We start from the raw sequence: 21,045 nt of genomic DNA on the forward strand, positions 1-21,045 counted from the left end.
GTGATGGATACTCGGGTGGACTCCGAGAGGCCGAGTTCAGTTGAGGAGGTTCCGGTGGTGCGTGAGTTTCCGGATGTATTTCCCGAGGAGTTGCCGGGTGTGCCTCCTATGAGGCAAGTGGAGTTCAGTATCGATTTGGTTCCGGGGGCCGCGCCTATCGCTAAGGTGCCTTATCGCCTTGCACCTCCAGAGATGCAAGAGTTATCCTCGCAGCTTCAGGAGCTGCTGGGGAAGGGATTTATTCGGTCGAGCAGCTCTCCGTGGGGAGCGCCTATCCTGTTCGTCAAGAAGAAGGATGGTTCACACCGGATGTGCATTGATTACCGGGAGTTGAACAAGCTGACGGTCAAGAACCATTACCCATTGCCGAGGATCGACGATTTGTTCGATCAGTTGCAGGGAGCATCTTGGTTCTCCAAGATCGATTTGAGGTCTGGATATCATCAGGTGAGGGTACGGGATGAGGACATCCAGAAGACAGCATTCAGGATGCGTTATGGTTATTACGAGTTTGTGGTGATGCCTTTCGGGCTCACCAATGCCCCAGCAGTGTTCATGGATCTCATGAACCGAGTGTGTAGGCCAATGCTAGATCGGTCGGTGATTGTGTTTATCAACGACATTCTGGTATATTCGAGATCTAGAGAGCAGCATGAGGAGCATTTGAGAGAGGTTCTCGGAGTTCTGAGATCGGAGAGGCTTTATGCCAAATTCTCCACATGTGATTTCTGGTTGTGGGAGGTCTAGTTCTTAGGACATCTCGTTAACCAGGAAGGGATATTGGTCGATCCGGCCAAGTTTGAGGCGGTGATGAGTTGGGAGGTGCTGAGGTCACCCTCCGAGATCAAGAGTTTCCTGGGGTTGGCAGGGTATTATCGGAGGTTTATCAAGGATTTCTCTAAGATCGCAGTGCCACTCACCAGATTGACCCGGAAGGGTGTTGCTTTTTCATGGGGCCCCGAGCAACAGGGCTCCTTTGAGACACTTCGCCAAAGGTTGTGCGAAGCCCCGGTGTTAGCCCTCCCAGAAGGGATGGAGGACTTTGTGGTATACTGTGATGCATCGATTTTGGGGTTGGGAGCGGTGCTGATGCAGAGAGGGCATGTGATAGCATATGCATCGAGGCATTTGAAGCCTCATGAGACGAGATAACCCACCCATGATCTAGAGTTGGGGGCGGTGGTGTTCGCCCTCACGATTTGGCGTCACTACTTGTATGGGGTTCGGTGTACGATATACACGGACCATAAGAGCTTGAAGTATTTGATGGATCAGCCCAACCTAAATATGCGTCAGAGAAGGTGGTTGGATGTGGTCAAGGATTATGATTGTGAGATCCTGTACCACCCAGGCAAGGCTAATGTCGTAGCCGAGACATTGAGCCGCAGGGCGGAGAGCACCCCGCTGCGGGATGTATGTTTGAGATTGACCGTGATAGCTCCAGTGTTGGACGCCATTCGTGGGGCACAGGCCGAGGTTGTGCAACCTGAGATGCAGAAGAGGGAACGAGTTGTTGGTTTGGTTTCAGAGTTCGTTACCGATGGTCGGGGGCTTATGACATTTCAAGGGCGTATCTGGGTATCGTTTGTGGGAGGAACGCGTACCATTTTGATGGAGGAGGCGCATCGGTCGAAATTTTCGATCCATCCGGGGGCCACTAAGATGTATTTGGATCTGAGAAAGGAGTATTGGTGGCCCTGTATGAAGAGGGATGTCGCGTGGTTTGTTGAGAGGTGCTTGACCTGCCGTAGGGTTAAGGCCGAGCACCAGAGGCCGCATGGTAAGTTGCAGCCATTGGAGGTTCCCGAATGGAAGTGGGAACAGATCACTATGGATTTCATCACCAAATTGCCAAGGACTACCAGAGGAGTTGATGCAATTTGGGTGATTGTGGACAGATTGACGAAGAGCGCTCACTTCCTTGCTATCAGCGAGAGTTCTTCAGCAGAGAAATTGGCGGAGGTGTATGTGAGGGAAGTGATATCTCGGCATGGGGTGCCGATCTCGATTGTTTCAGATCGATATGTACGCTTCACTTCCAGATTCTGGAAGAAGTTTCATGAGGAGTTGGGTACTAGGCTGCATTTTAGTACCGCATAGGACATGCTCCGGGCATGTGTGTTGGATTTCAGGGGTAGCTGGGATGCATATTTGCCCTTGGCAGAGTTTTCCTACAACAATAGCCATCATTCGAGCATTGGTATACCACCCTTTGAGCTGTTGTATGGGAGAAGGTGTCGGACCCTCATTTGTTGGAGAGAGGTTGGGCAGCGGGTAATGGGCAGACAGAGATCGTGCTTCAGACGTCAGAGCAGATCCAGCAGGTCAGACAGAGGTTGTTGACCGCTCAGATCCCACAGAAGAGTTATGCAGACAGACGTCGGTCCGAGCTTGAGTTTCAGGTCGGCGACCTTGTACTCCTGAAGGTATCTCCTTGGAAAGGAGTGATTCGATTCAGGAAGAGGGGCAAGTTGGGACCCCGCTATATTGGTCCTTTCCGTGTGATCGCGAGGGTAGGCCGGGTAGCCTATTATTTGGATTTGCCAGCAGAGTTGGGGCAGATTCACGACACTTTCCATGTGTCGCAGCTGAGGAAGTGTATAGCCGATGAGTCGGCAGTAGTTCCATTAGAGGATATTCAGGTGGATGCGAGCCTGAATTATGCTGAGAGACCAGTGGCCATCAGAGATCGGAAAATCAAGGTTCTGAGGAACATGGAGGTACCCCTGGTTTTGGTTCAGTGGCAGCATCAGAAGGGGTCAGAGATGACCTAGGAGCTGGAGCGTGAGATGCGTGAGCAGCATCCGGAGCTATTTGCAGAGCGAGACTTCGAGGGCGAAGTCTAGTTCTAGTGGGGGAGAATTGTAACAGCCCGGATTTCCATGTATCTTTTATTCATATATTTTTGGTGTTTTGTGAAGGGACTCGGTGAGTTGGAGCTCAAACTCGCCGAGTAGGATCGCGGTTCTGGATGCGGGTTCGCGCCTGGACTCGGCGAGTCCAAGGAATGGACTCGGCGAGTCCACGCTGTTTAATGAAACCCAAATTTCCAGGTCCTAAGCCCTATTTAAAGGACCTTATGGCCCTTCATTGCGGCTACCTTGACCTTGAGAGCACCAAAACAACTGAGAGTTCTTGTGAGTGAGATAAGAGGCCATTATTCACCAATTTTGTGTGTGTTTGCAAGAAAGGAAGGGGAAAGTCAAGATAGGAGAGTTGGGGAGCTTGGATCTACTTCCATTTCGACAGAGGAAGCTACTTGAGGTATCATTCAGAGCTTATTCTCGTGTTTTTGTTGATATGGTCAAATCTAGGGTTTCTTCATGCCTTGTTTGCCTTGTATTTGGAATGTGAGAGGTCTCATGGGGATATGGTACCTAGATATGGACCTTAGTAGGTCCAGAGAGTCCCAAATGCCATGCTTTATGTCTTTCCTTTTGAGTTGGAGACTTAGGTTGCCATTTTAAAGGTCATTTCTTCAAAAGAAGCCTTGTAGGCGTTGCATGGTAGCCAAGACTGTGACTTTACGTGATGAATGTGCTTGGGAGAGCCAGATCTATGAGTTGTTGGAGCGGATCTGACCTCAGAAGCGAGATTGAGTTGATGCATGGCATGAACTTGCCGAGTCCGAAGAACAGACTCGGCGAGTTGCTTGAAGATTGTCCTTAACCACTCAGCGAGTGGTCTTGCCGAGTTAAGGGTTGACTCAGTGAGTCAGGGAGAGTTGGAGAGGGTTGACAGGTGGATTGAGTCGAGCTGGAACTCACCGAGTTGTTCTTGAGACTCGGCGAGTTGAGTCGTGGTGGCCCCGCGATTCATGCCAGGTGGGACTCGTCGAGTTGGGGGTGTACTCGACGTGTCAGGAGAGGATCCTAGGGAGTCAGTGAACACGTATAGACTCGTCGAGTCGTCCTAGTGCACTCGCCGAGTCCGGTCAAAGTTGACCGTTGACTGTTGACCAGAGTTGACCAGTGTTGACTTGATAGGGGTAGTCAACCTTAGTAGTAAAAGTGTTAATTAGAGATATATATGATGTTATAGGAGGATTATAGCTCGGAGGATCGAGCACGAGTGATTTCCAGGATTCGCGAGTTATCAAGATATACGAGGTAAGTCTTCTCACTATACTTTACCTTGAGTAGGTAATCAGAGTTATGTGACAGAGTATTTGTATGCTATATGTATGTTATGTGTTGTACTGCATTATTTCTATGTGATTTATGTTGTGCATGTTTATAGAGTTGGAACCGGAAGGTTCCCCAGTTAGAACCAGTAGGTTCACAGAGCAGGGTCCACGGACCCACAGAGTTATAGCCTCGAGTGGCTAATATGTGTTATGTGTGGTATTATGGGGAACTCACTAAGCTTTGTGCTTACAGTGTTAGTGTTGTTTGTTTCAGGTACTAGTGATGACCGTGGGAAGGTGCCGGCTTGATCTGTACACACGCATGGGATTTTTATGATATGTGATCTTGGGATTTTGTATGATATGGATTGGAGTTTTAAACTTGATGTTTTATGAAAATTTAATGAAAATGTTTTTATATTATGCGAAAAATTATTTTGAAATTCACGGTGTTACACTTTCAAGTTTTGTGACTGGGATGCCGAAGATCACAGAACAAGGTGTGAATTAACCATGCAAATTACTTGGTATTCTTAATGTTTATCACCTAACCGATGTGTCGTTTAACCACACGCGCTCCACCAATCTATGATAAACCTTAAGCCACCCTTTTCCTACCTTGTTAAGTCCAGGTTAGTGTGTCGGTTAACCACACACGCTCCACTAACGACTTAAGCAAAGTGCAAAGTGTAATTTCATGGGTTAGCACCAAATTCACATTTTCCTAAAGTAACTAAGACTGGGAATTTATAAAAACATTTAGTTACTTTATAATCATCATACTTTTAATGAGTATTAAAGTCATTGTCCTACCCGTTCGGCTAACGACCCTCCACCAGTCAAGGAAACGGTGGGTGAGAGTGGACACCCATTAAGTTGCCATTTTATAGGCAACAACCTTATACCCCCTTATAGACCGACTTCGTGAATGAGGCCTACTAAAAGTAAAACGACTTGTTCTTATATATATATATATATATATATATATATATATATATATATATACATATATATATATATATATATAAATATTATTAAACTTATAATATTATAAAGTATAAGGGTTGAATTTTAACTTTTAAAATTCTAGGGGTTGGAACTTAAGTTTTACCATTGTGTGTGAGACTTTACATGTTCTAAAACTTGAGGGCAAGTTTTGTAACTTTCAAAACTTTTCATCTTTCATAACTTATGAGTTAATGGTTTATTAAAATGAAAGACTTTTCATTTTATGTAACCTATGTGTTTATTAATGGACTTTAAAAGAAAGACTTTTGGTAATCCATAACTTGAGGACAAATTATGAATTCCATTAAAACACATCAAGATCAAGAATTAAATTAACAAAATAATTCTTATGATCTACCAAACTCATAAGTTTATGAACATTCATTTCAACAATTTCAAGAATCATAAAAACACATATAAGACTTGAAATTTTGATAATAGCCATTGTAAATGGATTAGCATAACCATTACACCATTTAAAACAAGTTTTATAAGACCAAAACAATTTAGGGTAATGCTTCTAGTCCATTTCCAGTAGCAAAACTCGAAAAACTGCATTCAGGGCCTCCTACTCATCGAGTGCAAGAACCTACTCAACGAGTAGGATGAATGGACTCGTCGAGTCCCCCCATGGAATCGACGAGTTCACTCAGCAGAAAGCAGGTTAATCAATTTTTTAACAAGTTTGCATCAAGTATCATCAAAACAAGCCTGGCTCTGATACCACTATTGGGTTTTAAGCATTCTAACACTCCTAAGGTGTACATGCAACCCTAGAAACCTTAGATCTATGTTTTACTAAGATACATGCAAATTTGTTTTTCCAAGGTGCTTAACCTTACTAGCATGACATGGGGAACTTTGAAACATAAAAAGCTAGTAGATTTACATACCTTTTGGTAGTGGTTGATTGCTTGGAGTTTGAGAGGCTAGCACCAATAATGTGGATGCCTCAAATGGAAATCACAAATCACCACAAACTTTGGAAACTTGAGAGAGTAGTAGAACACTTCAATAAATTGGCCACCCTTAGTTCTCACACACACTAGTGCCATTTCAAGTTGTAACGACCCAAAAATCAAGAATAAAAATTTCATTTTTAATATAGTTAAAACATTGATACCATTTATTCCAAACATTTCAAATCATCATTAAGTAAAACATTTATCAGAGTTCATCTCAAAATCATCCATTGCGGAAATCATAGGTGTGTGCACTGCGATCAATCTGAGCTCTTCATTTCCAAATCGATGATACCTGAAACCAAAACTATAAACTGTAAGCACAAAGCTTTGTAAGTCCCCAGAGCATACCCCCCACACAAGCCACATAACACATGCCATATTAGCTATAAAAGCTATATATCACATAAGCCATGCATACATAAACCTATAAGAATGTCGTGGGCTACCCCACATGGTCTTTACCTAGGACTGCCATGGGCTACCCCACATGGTCATACATCCAATGCCATAGGCTACCCCACATGGTCTTTACCTAGGACTGCCATGGGCTACCCCACATGGTCTTACATCCAATGCCACAGGCTCCCCCCGGGCTCTTTCATGCAAGTATCACAAAGATAACTAGCATAACACATATCATATAATCACTAGCATACCACTTCGTATAAAGCTAACTATCATACCACATATCTCTACTACAGCTAGTATACCACATAACATAAAATGGGCCGACCTTGGTGCCTTAAACCCATTGGCATGGTGAGAAGACTCACCTCGAATGCAGAAACTTCCTGAAGAAATCCTTAGCTATTGCCCCACCAGCTACCCGAGCTGTCACTACCAATCAATATACCCAATTAGCAATTAGATCCCATACCATAATCCTTAATCCATGCATGGGGTAAAATGACCATTTTACCCCTGGCCCAAAATGATTAAAAACTAAGGGCCCAAACCCAAAACAAAAGCCTAACATTATAATGTCCATAAAACCATCAATGGCCCAATTTTCCAAATTGGGCCCAGACCTTTCCAATGAACCTTATACTAAAACCCAATACTTTCCTTTAGTCAATAATCCTGACCCAAATGGCCCACGAAGGCCCACAACAATCTAGTCCAAGAATTGGCCTACACCGAGGCCCGTAATGCGAAGTTTATTTCTATATTGGGCCACAAGGCCCAATAGGCCCAACTATTCCATTATTGGCCCAAAGATGCATTTAGGCCCAACTATCAAAAAATCCAGGCCCAAAACCATTAGAGCCCAAAGGTCCGAAGTTCACTAAGGCCCAAGTCCTCTTGAGAGTGTACGCCCAGCGTACCTCTTCTATACGCTTAGCTTACCGAGCAAATGAATTGTATGCGCAGCGTACTACATAGTACACCTAGCGTACAAACAACTCATGCACAAAATCCATTAAGTGCTTAATACTTGATCCAATAAGTCCAAATCACAGATCTGAACTATACTTAACGTCTAAACCCATAAAGTCACTAACTTGGTGACTTTGCATGCCCCAAACACACCCAAACTCCAAAAATGGCATTCTACTTCCATAAAAGTGACCCTAACTCAAGTATGAACCCATTAAGACCATCAAGATGACAACTTTCTACCTTAGGGACTTATTTAACAATGAGAGTGGTAGATCTACATGAAAGATGGCAACTTTCAACCATAAAGTTCCATCCTTGGGACCAAAATAATCTAACTCCCACAATGGTAGATCTACATGAAAGAGTTGACAAGGTTGAGACTTTATACCTCCAAAAGCTTGCAAAGTTGATGAAGGTTCTAGATCTAGAAGCTTGACTCCAACCATAGCTTGATCACCAAGTTCCTTCTTCTTCAAGGTCCAACATAACAAGTCATAACCCAACTAGATCCACATGAGAAAGCCACCAAGATCCAAAATTTATACTTTCTGGAGTTAGATCAACATGATTAGGGCTTGGATCCACAAGCTTCAATCCAAGCAATGCTTCCTCAAGGAACTCCTTCTTCCACCATAAGCACAAAAACACACTAAATCACCAAAAAGCTCAAGAATCACTTAAATGGAGGCTAAGGGTCGATTTCTAGGGTTTAGAGGGATGGAGGCTGAAGATATTAGGGTTAGGTTATGAGATAAGGAGCTTAAATAGTGTCCAAGACCTTAAAATAGGGTTCTGATCTGACTGGAGTACGCCCAACGTACATATGGTACGCCCAGCGTACTCCAGGGAACTGTAACACCGTAAAATTTGAACAAATTTTCACTTTTGAAAAACCATAAAATATCATTCACAATCATTTTAAAAACATTGTATCAGTACAAAACCCCAAGATCAAAATATATAAACTCTGATGTGTGTGTACGAATCATACCGGCGTCTTCCCACGCTCATCACTGGTACCTGAAACACATAACACAACAACTGTAAGCATAAATGCTTAGTGAGTTCCCCAAAATACCGCATACAACACATACGCCACTCGAGGCTATAATACAACCCTCCGGTCGATGTGTCTCAGCGGGACCCTCCAGTCCCGTAGCTCGTTGGACCCTCTGGTCCAGTCATAGCTCGTTGGGCCCTCCGACCCGGTCTGTATCGTTGGACCCTTCGGTCCGGTCTATAACATCATACAACATACATATAACACATAGCACATAATCTCATACATAGCACATAAGACCCTCTGGTCCACACATAATACCATTCTAGGTAACATATAGTGAGAAGACTCACCTCAGGTGTCTTGGTAAGTCTCTGACTTGGTAGAAATGTGATCTAGCCTCCGCCTAATCACACAAAGTAAATACTCTCATAAATACCACTATACTCAACCCTAAAAGACAACAAAAGTCAACGGTCAAACTTTGACCCGACTCGTCGAGTGCACTTGGGCGACTCAGCGAGTCTACATGTGTCCACTGACTCTCTTAGTCCCTCTTTTGGCACGTCGAGTACTTCCCCTGACTCGACGAGTCACACCTGGCATGAATCGCGGGGCCACCCCGACTCAACTCACCGAGTCTCAAGAATAACTCGGCGAGTTCTGCCTTGAACTCCAGTCCCCCTAACTCTCCCTAACTCACTGAGTTATTCTCCAACTCGGCAAGTCTACTCACTGAGTGATTTACGGGAAACACTCATCCTACTCGCCGAGTCTGTTCTTCAGACTCGGCGAGTTCATGCCATGCACAAACTCCATAGGCCTCTTGAGGTCAGATCTGTTCCATACATTCATAGATCTGGCCTTCCCAAGCATGATAATCACGTAAAGTTCAAACCTTGACACTCATATAACATCTAAATGGTCTAACTTGGTGATTTAGCCCCAAAAATGACATCCCAAGCTCATGGATCCCAAAATGACTCATAAAGCTCCATGTGTTAAGGTCTCTGGACCTCTTTGGGTCCAGATCTAAGACGTAGACTCGAGAAGGGACCAAATGCTCCACTTATCCAACCTCTAAATGGGTTAGAAAACCCTAACACTAATAATCAACACCAAAACTGAATAAGGTCTGAGCAAAATACCTCAATATGGTCTCTAAGAACTCAGAAATCACCAAAATCGCACCTCCTTCAGCCTCCTCTTGCCTTGGTCACCTCCCTCTTGCAAAAACACCAACAAAGGATCAAGAATGGCCTCTCCTTCCTCACAAACGCTCTAGATCTCTTAGGGTTTCTCTCTGGGGTTTGGTGGCCGCAAATGGCGGCCCTAAGGGCCTTTAAATAGGTCTCAACATAATTCGGGCTCGCATCCACCTGAATATCTTCTAATGGCACCACTGCCAACTCGTCGGCTATACACTTTCGCAGCTGCGACACGTGGAAAGTGTCATGAATCTGACCCAACTCTGCTGGTAACTCCAAACGGTAGGCTACCCTGCCTACCCTCGCGATCACCCTGAAAGGACCAATATATCGGGGCCCCAACTTGCCCCTCTTCCTGAATCGAATCACTCATTTCCAAGGAGAGAGCTTCAGGAGCACAAAATCGCCGACCTGAAACTCGAGCTCGGACTGGCGTCTGTCTGCATAACTCTTCTGACGACTCTGAGCGGTCAACAACCTCTGTCTGACCTGCTGGATCTGCTTTGTCGTCTGAAGCACAATCTCGGTACTACCCATCACAGGCTGCCCTACTTCTCCCCAGCAAATAGGGGTCTGACACCTCCTCCCATACAATAGCTAAAAGGGCGGCATGCCAATGCTCGAATGATGGTTGTTGTTGTAAGAAAACTCTACCAAGGGCAAATATGTGTCCCAACTCCCGCCGAAATCCAACACACATGCCCGGAGCATGTCCTCGAGCATCTAAATCGTCCACTCACTCTGCCCGTCAGTCTGAGGGTGATATGTGGTACTAAAATGTAGTTTCGTACCTAATTCCTCATGAAACTTCTTCCAGAATCTGGAAGTGAAATGTACATCTCGATCTGAGACAATCAAGATCGGCACTCCATGCCGCGATACCACCTCTCTCATGTACATCTCTGCCAACCTCTCCGCGGAAGAGCTCTCACTGATGGCCAGGAAGTGAGCAATTTGGTGATGAAATCCATGGTAATCTGTTCCCATTTCCACTCGGGAATCTCTAATGGCTACAGCTTACCATGTGGACGCTGGTGCTCGGCCTTAACCCTACGACAGGTCAAGCATCTCTCTACAAACCATGTGACATCCCTCTTCATACAGGGCCACCAATATTCCTTTTTCAGGTCCAAATACATCTTAGTGGCCCTGGGATGGATCGCAAATTTCGATCGATGAGCCTCTTCCATCAAAATGGTACGCGTTCTGCCCACAGACGGTACCCATATCCGAACTTGAAATGTCATAAGCCCCCGGCTATCGGTAACGAATTCTGATACCAACCCGACAACTCACTCTCTCTTCTGGCTTTCTGGCCTCACAGCCTCAACCTGGGCCCCACGAATAGCATCCAACACCGGGGTCATCACTATCAATCTCAAACAAACATCTCGCATTGGGGCACCCTCCGCCCTACAGCTCAGTGCATCGGCTACAACATTAGCCTTGCCCGGGTGGTACAGGATCTCACAATCATAATCCTTGACCACGTCTAACCACCTCCTCTGGTGCATATTCAGGTTGGGCTGATCCATCAAATACTTCAAGCTCTTGTGTTCCGTGTATATCGTACACCGAACCCCATACAAATAATGTCGCCAGATCTTGAGGGTGAACACTACCGCTCCCAGTTCCAAATCATGAGTGGGATACCTCGACTCATGAGGCTTAAGCTGCCTCGATGCATATGCTATCACATGCCCCTTCTGCATAAGCACCACTCCCAATCTGGATATCCATGCATCACAATATACCACAAAATCCTCCATCCCTTCCGGAAGGGCTAACACTGGGGCTTCACATAAATTCTGGCGAAGTGTCTCGAACGAGGTCTGCTGCTCCGGACCCCAAGAAAATACAGCACCCTTCCGGGTCAACTTGGTGAGTGGCACGACGATTTTGGAGAAATCCTTAATAAATCTCTGATAATAGCCGGCCAAACCCAGAAAGCTCCTGATCTCGGTGGGTGATCTCGGCACCTCCCACCTCATAACCGCCTCAATCTTGGCCGGATCGACCAATATCCCATTCTGGTTAACGAGATGCCCCAAATATTGAACCTCTCGTAGCCAGAACTCACATTTGGAGAACTTGGAATAAAGCCTCTCCGATCTCAAAACTCCGAGGATCTCCCTTAAATGCTCCTCATGCTACTCTCTGGATCTCGAATACACCAATATGTCGTCGATGAACACGATCACCGAGCGATCCAACATCGGTCTGCACACTCTGTTCATGAGATGCATGAATATCGTCGGTGCGTTGGTGAGTCCGAAAGGCATCACCACGAACTCGTAATGCCCATAATGAGTCCGGAATGCTGTCTTCTGGACGTCCTCCTTCCGCACCCTCACCTGATGATACCCAGACCTCAAATCAATCTTGGAGAACCAAGATGCTCCCTGCAACTGATCGAACAAATCATCGATCCTCGGCAATGGGTAACAGTTCTTGACCGTTAGCTTGTTCAACTCACGATAATCAATGCACATCCAGTGCGAACCATCCTTCTTCTTGACAAAAAGAATAGGCGCCCCCCATGGCGAACTACTCGGCCTGATAAACCCTTTCCCCAACAGCTCCTGGAGCTGCGAGGATAGCTCCTGCATCTCCGGGGGCGCAAGGTGATAAGGCGCCTTGGCGATAGGCGCAGCTCCCGGAACCAATTCAATACCGAACTCTACTTGCCTCTCTGGAGGCACACCTGACAACTCATCTGGAAACACATCCGAAAACTCACGCACTATCGGGACCTCATCCACTGACTTCGGTCTCTCTGAATCAACCCTCGCATCCATCACATATGCCACAAATCCCTTACAGCCCTGCTTTAGACTCTGTCTCGCTCTGGCGGCTGAGCAAAATGCTGACCCCGTATGTGTACCCTTGTCGTACACCGTAAGAACTCCCCCACTAAGGTCTCGAATCGTCACCAATTGACGCTCGCAGTCTATCACCGCTCCATATCGACTCAACCAATCCATACCCACTATAACACACACGTCCCCCATCGCGATCAGAACCAGATCTATCGGAAACTCCACACCGAAGATCTCAAGGACACATCCTCGAATCACATCAAAAGCATACACTGCTCACTCATCAGCTATGGAAACTCGCAGAGGTTGATCCAACGCCTCTCGACGGATACTAATGAGCTGACTAAATGCTATGGAAACAAACGACCAACTCGCACCCGAGTCAAATAATACTAAAGCAGGCACAAAACTCACAAGAAAAGTACCTACATACATCATCATATAAGCATAAAAACTCAACTCAAATAAAGATGAATAGAGAATACATACCAGCCACAATATCGGGCACCGCGCGGACCTCCTCCGCAGTCAACTGAAATGCTCTCCCATGAGCCTTCGGGGCCTCGGCCTTCACCGACCGAACCTCGGTAGCTCTAGCAGCAGGCGCAGATCCCTGCGCTGACCCCCTGAAGAAGCTGAGGGCACTCGGCCTTCCGATGGCCGGTCTGGTTGCAATGAAAGCAAACCGAAAATCCCTTGGGGAAATCCCTCGCGATATGCACCTCCTTCCCGCACTTGTAGCATACTCCAACCCTGCACGACCCCTCGTGACTCTTACCGCACTTCCCACAAGTGCGGCCCTTCGCGCCCCCAGATCTCGAGTCAGCAGGTCTAGCCTGCTTGGATGCTGGCTGAGACTGAGCCGGTCGCCGATCCGCCCTCTGTGACTCGGCCTCCTCCCTGGACTGAGTCTCCAACTCAATCTCCCTCTTTCGGGCATTTGCCTGGAGCTCAGCAAATGTCCGGTAAGTCGAGTTCACCACGAACTCCCGAATATCTCTCCTCAAAACACTCAGATAACGGCTCATACGAGCCTGCTCAGAAGACACCTGCTCAGGGCAAAACATCGCCCTCTCATGAAACTTCCTGGTGATCACTACCACAGAATCAGTACCCTGCTTAAGGGTCAAGAACTCCTGAATCAACCGTTCCCTCTCCACCGGGGGAACATACTCCTCTTTGAACATAGCGGTGAACCTCTCCCAGGTCACCTCGGAAATCTCAGCCAAAATGAAGTTTGCCGTCACGAACTTCCACCAATCCTTCGCTCCCAAGCGGAGCTGGTTCAGGGCGAACCGAACCCTCAAGTGCTCTGGACAAGAACACGTATAGAAACATCCCTCGATGTTAGAGATCCATCTCATAGTGGAAATCGGGTCCCGCGTACCGTCAAACTCTGGTGGCTTCGTGTTGCTGAACTCCCGAAACAACAACGAGTCACCTCCCTGAGGTCTGGCAGCAGCAACAGCAGCAGTAGCTGCAGCTGCAGCAGCCTCAGTCAGTGCTGCATACCGCTCATCAAAAGTCTCAATCAATGTGGTCTTGATGTCCCCGAACATCTCAGGAATCTCAGCACGGATGACAACAACCACCTCCTCGTGAATCAATCGACATATCTCCTCGTCGCTAACACCACTGCTCTCAGGTGTGTGTCAAGTCCCAACCATGATGCCTCTGAAATATAAAAAAAATTATCAGAGACTCGATCGAGCATACTCATACTTGATGACGCAACCCTACTCGTCCTCCGTTGTCCAAAAGATTCTTACTTGGAATGCCCACTGATCCAGTGTCTTCAGTAGTACGGGCGCAATACTACTGACCACATCGCATCAACATTCACTCCAAGTCCTCCTCCTTGGATCTTGGATTACAAGTACTCTATTCTCATGAGCTCCTAACTGCTATCTACTCGCTCTCAAAGCATCTCAGCAGCAGAAATCTCCTAGGCTAAGGCATCACAAATCAGGCCACTCTAGTCCTAATATGTATACCCTGCCTACTCTAGCATGCATAATGTAACATAACATATCTCATAACACATAATGTAAGGGTACTTTTGGGGATTCACCGTTCGGGCGCTGGCTGATCGTACACACGGCTCTGCTCTGTTTGTCTCAAAACTCTTTTTACTCCTTTCAAAAAAAAAATTACTTCATTATCAAAATTTTCCTCAAATCCTCAGTTTGAGTTCAGATACGCCCGAAGATGCATCCGAATCCCTCAAACCAAGGCTCTGATACCAACTTGTAACACCATAAAATCTGAACAATTTTTCACTTTTGAAAAACCATAAAATATCATTCACAATCATTTTAAAAACATTGTATCAACATTGTATCAGTACAAAACCCCAAAATCAGAATATATAAACTCCGATGTGCGTGTGTACGAATCATACCGGCGCCTTCCCGTGCTCATCACTGGTACCTGAAACACATAACACAACAACTGTAAGCATAAATGCTTAGTGAGTTCCCCAAAATACCGCATACAACACATACGCCACTCGAGGCTATAATACAACCCTCCGGTCGATGTGTCTCAGCGGGACCCTCCAGTCCCGTAGCTCGTTGGACCCTCTGGTCCAGTCATAGCTCGTTGGGCCCTCCGACCCGGTCTGTATCGTTGGACCCTTCGGTCCGGTCTATAACATCATACAACATACATATAACACATAGCACATAATCTCATACATAGCACATAAGACCCTCTGGTCCACACATAATACCATTCTAGGTAACATATAGTGAGAAGACTCACCTCAGGTGTCTCGGTAAGTCTCTGACTCGGTAGAAATGTGATCTAGCCTCCGCCTAATCACACAAAGTAAATACTCTCATAAATATCACTATACTCAACCCTAAAAGTCAACAAAAGTCAACGGTTAAACTTTGACCCGACTCATCAAGTGCACTTGGGCGACTCGGCGAGTCTACACGTGTCCACTGACTCTCTTAGTCCCTCTCTTGGCACGTCGAGTACTTCCCCTGACTCGACGAGTCACACTTGGCATGAATCACGGGGCCACCCTGACTCAACTCACCGAGTCTCAAGAACAACTCGGCGAGTTCTGGCTTGAACTCCAGTCCCCCTAACTCTCCCTAACTCACCGAGTTATTCTCTAAGTCGGCAAGTCTACTCACTTAGTGATTTACGGGAAACCCTCATCCTACTCGCCGAGTCTGTTCTTCGGACTCGGCGAGTTCATGCCATGTACAAACTCCATAGGCCTCCTGAGGTCAGATCTGTTCCATACATTCATAGATCTGGCCTTCCCAAGCATGACAATCATGTAAAGTTCAGACCTTGACACTCATATAACATCTAAATGGTCTAACTTGGTGATTTAGCCCCAAAAATGACATCCCAAGTTCATGGCTCCCAAAATGACTCATAAAGCTCCAAGGGTTAAGGTCTCTGGACCTATTTGGGTCTAGATCTAAGACATGGACTCGAGAAGGGACCAAATGCTCCACTTATCCAACCTCTAAAAGGGTTAGAAAACCCTAACACTAAGAATCAACACCAAAACTGAATAAGGTCCGAGCAAAATACCTCAATATGGTCTCTAAGAACTCAAAAATCACCAAAATCGCACCTCCTTCAGCCTCCTCTTGCCTTAGTCACCTCCTTCTTGCAAAAACACCAACAAAAGGATCAAGAATGGCCTCTCCTTCCTCACAAACGCTCTAGATCTCTTAGGGTTTCTCTATGGGGTTTGGTGGCCGCAAATGACGGCCCTAAAGGCCTTTAAATAGGTCTCAAACCCTGGAAATTAAGGTTTCATTAAACAGCGTGGACTCGCTGAGTCCACTCATAAACTCGCTGAGTCCAGCTGTGAACTCGGATACGAATCCGCAACCATACTCGGCGAGTTTAAACACCAACTTGCCGAGTCTCTTCACAACTTCCAGAAATAAAGAATAAAATATAATACCTGAAAAATCCAGATGTTATAGGAACATTCGCGATCCTCCTGGTCAGTACACCCAACGTACTCCAAAAGTATGCCCAGCGTACTGCCTTCTTCACTAGTACGCCCACCATACTCCTTGTGTACGCCCAACGTACTCGGTTAAGCCTGAAACTACTAAACTTCCGAAGGCCATAACTTCTTCGTTATAAATCCGTTTTCGACGATCCTTATATCCATGGAAAGGTAATGAGAAGCCCAACACTTCTACTGACTCATATCTTCCTAAATACCTTTTGTACAAAAGTCCATTTTCCACAAAAGCCCGGACTGCCATTTTACCGAAATACCCCTAGGCTCCAAAACACAAACCAAATATCTGGATCACTTCTAATACATAACCCGCACCCAAAAGGGCTAGATATTACCTTCCCAAGAACCATAATCCTTATAATGACTGACCTTCGAGCCACCACCTCAGATTAGGAGTCAATTCAGAACAGAGCGTTACACAAGTGCTAAGGACTCCTTTATATAGTGTGGTGGATTAGGGTTAGATCCATGTAAACCCTATTACCCATGACCTTTCATTTCCATAAGATCCATGGGTTAAAGCTCCATGGACTTACCATGCAAGCCTAGCCCATTCTAAATAAGCATTAGCCCACACTATATAAATACAAGAGTCCATATTTAATTAGTCACCCTTTTGATCACTAAATTAATTCTAAATTAATTTTAGATCAATACTAATTAAATAATATGATTTCATATTAATATATTAGAACTTATAATATATTAATAAATCATAACTTATACTATTCTCAAAAGATTATCCATATAAATTGTTCGAGTGAAGTGCAACCCAAATGGACCATGCCAGGTCGGGTCAAGTACATCTCAAATATAGTTATGGACTTAGACACCTTATCCAATAGTAACACCCCATTTCTAAATGTTTCTTATTTCGGGATAGAAAACCGTAATTTACTCATGTAAAGGTCTTAGGCTTCAAGGGTATAAAGTTTAGACCTTTTTAAATGATTGATAATGTTGGTTAAGTGAGTTAAGCCCTTGAATTGTGTTTTGGAGCCAAAAAGGGGGTAAAATGGGAAAAAGGTGATATTCTAGACTCTTAGCATTAGTTAATAAATTAACTTATAAATGATTTGTCAAATTTTGTTGGTTAGAATTGTGGGGCTTGTCAATACCTTCGTGTGTATATAAATATCACCGAAAAAGGAGTTAGAACGAAAAAGTTATGATTGTTTGAAGTTGAAAGCTGAAATTTGGATTTCAGCAGGAGTGTGGGGTGCCCCTAAAAAGCGTGGGGCGCTTCTTGCCCGGTGGGCTGCGTGGTTTTAGGGTTTTTGAGGGTATTTAAAGGCCATTAACCTATAGGGTTTTCCATTTCTCGGCCTTCATTACCTCTAGAACAATGGCAAGTGAATCCCTAGACTCTCTTCTCTCATTTTGAGCTTGAAACCACTTTTGGAGGCTTATTTTCTCATACTTTGGTGTGAATCTTGAAGATCAAGGTTGTTGCAAGGTACTTTGGTGAAGGGCTCAAGGTTGGATCTATCAAAGTTACTCCATTTCATTGTGATTAAAAAGCTTCAATCTTTATCTTTAGTTTGTTAGATCTTGGCTTATGCCTTTTTATGCCTTATTTTCCTTTTGATGTGGGGTGATGGTACTAGATGGACTTAACACCTTTTATGCACTCTATAATGTTTATAGGACCTTATGAGTTGATAAAGTAAGGACCTTTAACCCTCTCTTCAAGCCATGCAAGCCTTGGTGATGCTTTAGGCCATTTTGAGTGCAAAAAGCTTAGATCTTGGAAGTTTGTGGCCTTATAATGGATAAATTTGGAAACTTTATCCATTTATACATCATGTTGAATCTTATATGAAAGTGGAAGACTTGGACTTATTAGATTGAGACAAGAAAGAGGCATTATTGGACTTTATGAGACTAAAAGTGTAGATCTTGTTTGTTTTGGAAAGGCTTAATGGATAAAGTTGGAAACTTTATCCATTTAGATCTCATGGGAGTTCAGATATGGATTTTGGGGTATTGATTTAATGGATTAAGTCACTTTACCCTTTGAATTAAGGCAAAGTGCAGTGCACTTTTCCGGTGCATGGGGTGCTTTCTGATTTATCTCAGACGCGTCTGTTTTAAGCATTAAGGCCAATTATTTTGTCTTCTAGCAAAGCATAGGGCGCTTCTTAAGTGCAAGACACACTTTTTTACCAAGTGTTGACTTTGATGGTTGACCGTTGACTTTTTGACCAGGTTAACTTTTTGTTAAACTTGTAGAGATTTTGAGTTATAGTTTGAGGTTTAACTTGTGATTGGTTTACGAGGTTCGTGTAGCTGATTATGTGGGTCTTCGAATAACAGACTTCAACTCTTTGATCATGTGAGTCTTTTCACTATACTATGTATGATGCTAGTCGTGTTTCTGATATTTGCATGAAAGACCAGGATCTGGCCCCTAAAACTTGTAGGTAAGACCGGGATTTGACCCTTGACATTGCAAGTAAAGACCATGATTTGGCCCATGGCAGGATGTGATTGCGAGACTATGATTTGGCCCATATCATTCACTTGGGGTTGAAATAGACCCATTATGTTATGTATGATATGTGATATTTTGGGGGACTCACTAAACTTTGTGCTTACAGTTTATGTTTAAATGTTTTAGGTACATCTGGTTCCAAAGGGAAGGCCCCGACATGATTGCATCACATCCACTATAATTTCCGCACTCATGACTTTAGTATTAATTTGATGTTATTTGAAACACTTTTGATACACTGATTGCCTTTTAGGAAGCAATGAATGAATGTTTTGATTTATTTAAAAATGACATTTTCACTTACTATTTTTAGGATGTTACACTCTTACTACCTTTTAAAGTTATGTTTTTGGTTTGTTGCATATTTTTTTATTGTTTTTATTTTAGTTAGTTTCCTTAAGACATAGTTTCAAACCTTATTTTCGCCCCCTTCCTTCATACGATTGAAACTTTGTTTTGATACTTTTATGTTATCGCCACTATGCTATATGTGAACTTAGAGCTGACAATGGGTCGACCTGGGTTGAGTTTAGGTTTAACCCATTTATTAATTGGGTTGAAGTGTTCAACCCAAACATAACCTACTTATTTAAATGAGTTCATATTTCCAATACAACACAACCTTTTAGATAAATGGGTTGTCACTGGGTTAACTTGTTTATGTAGTTCTCGATCCAACCTACTACATAAACCAGTTAAACTTGGGTTAACCCATTTAAAAGAAAAAATAAATAAATTAATTAACTAAAGATTATACCACTTAAATTAGTTCTAAACGTAAATAAGGTTTGAAAATATGACAAAAGCACAATTCTAATTCACAAATACATATAAATTGTTCAAATAACATTAAAAATATTTAATTTCAGAGTGATTTTGGAAAACGACTAATATTGTCAGTGCTAAGAAAAATGATGAGAATTATGATTGCGTTTTTTTAAAACATAAAAAATAATTTAATATTATAATTTATAAATTAATACTTTGATTAATTTATGATAATATTCAAATAATTATTAAATTAAATATATATTAAACTTAGATGGGTTGGCGGGTTGAAAATGTGTTAATATTTTTCTACCAAACACAACCTATTTAATTAAATGAGTTAAGCGAGTTAACCCACTTAACTTAAATGAATTGAAAAAATCACAATCTAACCCGCTAATTTTGGGTTGGGTTTGGATTAGGTCGATTTTTGCGGGCTCTATATAACTTTTGACATTTATAGATCATATTCTATATACAAATTACAAATAAGCTACCTCTTATAATAAAATTATAGTTTTGGTCTTTACATAATTTTGTTTTATATTTTTTGTTGTTATTAATTACAAACTACTTCTCTATGATAATGCACACAATGAGTTAAATACTAGTTATCAAATATTTAGGTTAATTATTTCAAACATTAAAATCATAAAAGTATTTAGTAAAACACAACTTTTATGTAAACAATTTATTTGGTAAATAAAAAGCTTTATAAAATATAAATTATTAATATATAATATATATTCTTTTTACTGTTATTATTGCAAATCTTCATATTCTAATAAAAGAATAGATTTACTCTCATTTTGTCATAAACTGTTATGTATCATTAACCTAAAAAACCATTTATTTGGTAAATAAAAAGCTTTATAAATTTATAAATTATTAATATATAACATATGTTTTTTGGCTGTTATTATTGCAAATCTCCACATTCTAATAAACGAATATCTTTATTCTCTTTTTTGCCATGTACCCCTATTAGGTTTCCTAATTAATACCATGTCACCTGTCAACCTAATAATTCTTTATTTTAAATTTCAAATTTTAAAAATTTCACTCTAATTATATTAGATTAATAACATTAGAATACAAGTTAAAATAAAATTAATACATATTATAAGATGATGTAATTTTTTTAATTCAACGATTATAATTTTATATAACTAAAAAATATCTCTTAATTAATAATTTATTTAAAATAATTGATTAATAATTTTAAATTTTACTATAAAAATTTAGTTAATTTTTTTTAGTAAATAATA

This window comes from Lactuca sativa, chromosome 3 (assembly GCF_002870075.4).
Source record: "Lactuca sativa cultivar Salinas chromosome 3, Lsat_Salinas_v11, whole genome shotgun sequence".
NCBI classification, from domain to species: domain Eukaryota; kingdom Viridiplantae; phylum Streptophyta; class Magnoliopsida; order Asterales; family Asteraceae; genus Lactuca; species Lactuca sativa.